The sequence below is a fragment of the Aplysia californica genome, unplaced genomic scaffold, assembly GCF_000002075.1.
Source record: "Aplysia californica isolate F4 #8 unplaced genomic scaffold, AplCal3.0 scaffold00032, whole genome shotgun sequence".
NCBI classification, from domain to species: Eukaryota; Metazoa; Mollusca; class Gastropoda; order Aplysiida; family Aplysiidae; genus Aplysia; species Aplysia californica.
The window spans coordinates 289,632-294,685 of NW_004797302.1; the positions used below are offsets into that span (position 1 = coordinate 289,632).

General features: G+C 37.7%; 1 protein-coding gene across 1 annotated transcript in view; it reads left to right on the forward strand.

The window, feature by feature from the left end:
• The first annotated feature begins 1,556 nt into the window (after positions 1–1,556).
• The window catches only part of LOC101845301 (neuropeptide receptor 15), a 19,233-nt gene continuing 15,735 nt past the window's right edge, over positions 1,557–5,054 (forward strand). Inside the window, exon 1 of the mRNA XM_005091558.3 lies at positions 1,557–2,353. The gene's annotated coding sequence lies outside the window, so the exon portion shown is untranslated. The remainder of the gene's footprint in view (positions 2,354–5,054) is intronic.

The following is a 5,054-nucleotide window of genomic DNA, read 5'->3' on the forward strand; positions in this document are numbered from 1 at the left end:
GAGAGAGAGAGAGAGAGAGAGAGAGAGAGAGAGAGAGAGAACGTTTTACAAAAGGTTTTGTTTCAGCACGTGAGACATGTATTTACTAACGTCCTGTCTTGTTGTGCCTTGTGCGTATGCGTGAGCGCACCATTTTGTAACATTTACTGCCATTGTAAACGACAAAGAGAAATTTCTCCTTACGTGATGAATAAAGGCTATTATTGTCACTGTCATTGTCATTTTATTCTCAAGATGTGTATTTTACGAGCAGAAGCAAGACAACTGATTAAGGTTTAAGATGAAACCAACAACTGAATTGTTCGAGGAGTGACTGATTCCGTCGTATTCACATATTCAACATCTCATTTTATGACTGCAGAAAGTTTGTAAAATTGAGCTGGGAAAATCAATAACTTTTTTGTTTGGGGTTTGTATTTTGTTTGTTTAAGTAAAGTTTTACGGCGCTCGCAACTGCATAAGGTCATATGAGCGCCAAGGGATAGATGTTAACAGAGAAGTCCAAACAGGGAAACCGTCTTACTCTGCTCACTTTTCTAGCCTCAACAGCACAAAGTCTGTTTCGACTATCAAGGCACCCCGGAAATAGCAGTTCACAAGAGAGTGGCAAACGTACAAAAAGGTAGAGGTAAACTGACTATAGTAAGGACGAGGAAAGAAAAAGCCTTATGTTGTCCCGGCACAGTATGAATATGACATTGATAAGTCAGCCCATTTAAAATTCTACTTGGAATAAGAACATGCTAAATATCCCCCATTTGGGAATGGCCTAAAGACACCTTGTCAGTGGCACTGCCCTGGGGGGTTGGGGGCAGCAGTGGTGTGTGTGAAGTAACAACAAAAAAGAAAATGGAGAGGAAACACTACAGAAAAGGGAAACAGTAAGGCTATATACAGCTCTTCTCCCCCCTCCCTCTTCTTCCCCTTCCCATCCTCTTCATCCCTCTATTTGCCCTCCCCTTTTTATCACTCAATTCCTTGTGAAAACATAGTTATTCACTCATACTGTTTTATGTTCTTTTTACCTCAGAAAACATTTTCACTACACTTTTCCTTTCCCTCTTTAATGAAATGTTTCTATAGCACACCCTTTGTACTGAACCCCCCCCCCCCTCCGCCCCCTCTTTTTCTTGTTTTCTCATCTTTCTTGTTTTATTTTTGTTTTTATTTTTTTGTTTTTTTTTTGGTCTGTTTTGTTTTGTTTTGAGGTTTTATTTTTGGTGGGTGGTTTTTATTTTTTTGTTTTTTTTTTGGTCTGTTTTGTTTTGTTTTCCCAACTTTTTTTCCAACCCACCCTTTTTCCATTTCCGTAAACTAAGGAATGTGAAAAAGCAACATCTTCTCTAAAACCTTTGCTCATCCTGCCTCATGCGGCACACATAAATCACGGTCCACAGATCCACCAGTTTTAGTGGCTCCTCATGTTCCCCAGCTGACAGCAGGATACACGAGAGTAGCAGTAAAGGTGTATGGAGTTGGGGCCAGAGATATTATAAAACGTTACAAAAACCTCGAGAATCGACAACTGCCCGTACTGAAAGAGTTGTCTCTTTGTGGTGGGGTATACCGGATCTTTAAACCCGAATGTTGTGTAATTGTGATGTAGGAGAAGTCGATAAAAAATGAGTTGTGATGCGGCATCCAATCCTATTCTCTTGAGAATTCAACCAAACCACATAATATTCTGCCTTCAATATTACTATATTATGCCAAAAATGATAGTAATAAAGCAACGAATTCATCAATTGAAACAATGTGGTTGTAATGAAATTAGTTAACAATGAAAACAAAAATCAGAATGTTTATTGACTTTCTAGCTAAATGATTGTGAGGATCTTTTCGTGGAAGAGTTTTTTTCCCATTACTCTATCGTAGTGAGCATCCGTTAAATTAACATAACCAACGTATTTTATCATATCTATGGCATTACACCACCCGCACCTCACAACAAGCTCACGAGCTCAACCCACGTCTACGAAAAGCGCGCGAGTATGTGAGCGGCGTGCGTGCGCGCGCGCGTCAGTAGACTCGCTCGACCAAACAGTTTTCCCACAACGTCCGTGTCCTTCTCTTCCTCCTCATCTTCCAGCTCGTCGATCACACTTACGTCCCTTCAACGCGCAGGCGCACACGTGACGCCACGCTCGCCTACCTCGGGATAAACATGGCCCTCGCAGAAAACGGGTCGTTCAGTCAGAGTTCGAATGTCGATAGATGCTGATCTTTCTTCCCGCTGCGACAGCTTTCGATTAGATCTACGCACGGTTTCAGGCGTTAACGTCACTGAAGTTTATACTGTTTATTTTGGTTTAGAATTACCAGCAGATTTTCGACTGGATACTGAATACACACGGTAATTACTTAATGTCTTTCTTCTGTTGATAACTGGATTTGGTTTTCAGCTATGATCGCTTTGTTAGAGATATTAAAAAAGCATTAGAGATATACGGTAGGATATTTTCGCAACTTCCAGAGAAGAAAGAATCAAACAAACAAAACAAAAAAAGGAAAGAAAACTACTCTTTGAAAATAATAATAGTGGCTAAATAATATTAAAACATAAAATAAAGTGAAGCATAAAGTTTTCAAAATGTGTTTTTGGCCATTGAAGCAATTGTCAATTTGACGTATAGCTTGATACACGATCCACACGCTCTCTTTTATGTTTTCTCTCTTTGCACGAGATCGTTTTACCGTGTAACAGTTTGTATAGCAGCTAGAGTGCACTTATTGGACTCTTTTCTGTCACACTGAGAGGAGCTAAGTCTCAAATTTTCATAGCTTGCCTTTTTTACGCAAATTAAAACCAGCCTGAAACATGCAGACTTGTGAGCTCTTAAGAATAGTGCTTTTTACTTCCTCTTTATGGTTATCTATGGTTCGTCTCACAAATGTATCGATGTAACTATATAAAATAAAATAAAGTGTATTAATAGGAGTGGAGGGAAATCAAAACACAAATCATGTAATTATATGTGTCACGACGCGGTGGAATCTGGCTCTCGTCAAAATTTTGGGCATGTAGAGTTATTGGTATTATCTTATAAAGCTTGTTCAATTGTCCTGCTTGAATAAAAAAAAAATCCATCTATCTTGAATAGAAATCCAGATATTTGCGAATGAAGGAGGTGGAGGTCGCCTGGTTTAAGAGGTAAAAATAATGAGAAAATGGCCGACAAAGATAAGTTATTTCCTTAGCTTGAGAGTCTGTGAAAATTGAAAATTGAAAATTAAGATTAGTTGTGCCTTTAATCAACGTTTTTCAGTAAAATCTACCCAGAAATGTGTTCTTTAACGAGCATGAAAGGTGTTGAGCTAAAAAAACGAATAAAAAAAAAAAATTCACAACCGTGTAAAAAATGTCACTTTCTTCTTTTTGGTTATTTTTACGAGTGCCAGATTTCACCCACTGCTTTACATATTAAAATAATGAACGGCTTTGAAGTTTATTAATCTGTTTTGTTTCGTTTTGTTTTAGTTTTGATGTTTGTTGTATTATAGATCTTGAAGCTGGGGGTGTGTGCTTGTTTTGGGAATAACGTCTCAAAGTAGGTAGCTCAATCTCCATTTAAACCATTCATGTTCAAAGTATTCAGATTTTGAGAACACCCACCCACCGTCATGAGAGAACGTCAACTGTTGATACAAATCCTTCGTATTTACAGCTGGCGAAAATCAGAATACAAACAAAAATCGTAACGCCACAACTAAAACAAAACAAATACATAAAAAACCAACAACAACGTTACCCCCCCCCCCCTTAAAAAAATCCCTCGCCCTTACCAAAACAAAACAAATTAGCATGGAATAAATATATCACTGCATCAATAGGTTATAGCAAAACGTTTCCCTTGATGCATTTATAACCCACTGCGTTTCGCCCCACCAGGGCGTAATTAGCCATATATCACGACTTTTTTCTTTTGCATAATCCTTAATACTTTATTAATTGACGTACAGTCTCTCTGTGAGTAAAAGAAAACCAAATAAAAACAGTATAGAAACTGGGTATAATCTCCTACATCCAGTAATAATATATTAACAATTTTGATTTACGGTTTGCTCCATGTTCTGTCCACAAAAGAGGTCACTCTATATTTCATGCGATACCAGTCAAAGAAAAATCTTTGAATATGTAGGAGTAATTCAGAGAAATCTCGATTTTGTAACTTATTTCATTTTGTTTTCGCAAGTTTTGTTTGTGTTGTACAGGTTGGATTTTTAAAAATGTTGCACAGAAACATACACAACTTGATTCTGCCTATCGAGTAAAACACTGACATAATAATAATAATACTAAGCTGTGTAATCTTAAAGCGTTTTTATCCGTCACACGCAAAAGACTTCAGTTCAATTCCAGGAAGGGGGAATATGCTTACCGAGTATTTGTGTCAGGACGTGGTGGAATCAGGCGCTCGTCAATTTTGGGGCATTTAGAGTTATTTGTATAATCAGAAAGTATATTTATTTTCTTTGCTTTCAATGAAAAAATACCCATCAATCTTGAATAGAAGTCCAGATTTTTGCGCTTGAAGGGGGTAAGGCTGTCTGTTTTCAATGATGAAATTAGCGAGAAAACGACCGTCAAAGTTTGGTAACTCCAATCGCAAAACAGTCCTTGAAAATTTGAAAATGACATAATTTGTGCCTTTAATCAACGTTCTTCAGAATAATATTCACATTGAAATGTGTTGGGTTTTTTTTACGTGAACATAAAAGAGGCTGAGCCCAAAAAACCCAAAAATTAGATAAAAAGTGCAAGCCAACTTGACAATAACATGCCTGTTTCTCCGATTTTATCATTTTGACGAGCGCTTGATTTCACAACAATATTTTTTTCTAAAGGGACGTTGTATCCCTTTCATCCTGTGTCTGGTCCTGCAAATAAAATCATATCTTTCTTTCTAGGTCATCTAAGCAAGAACAGACAAATATAGAAATGCATACGTGTCAACTGCAGTGGGGTTACTGAGCACACAGTGCAACAAACAGAGAGAGAGTAAAGAGAGAGAGAGAGAGAGAGAGAGAGAGAGAGAGAGAGAGAGAGAGAGAGA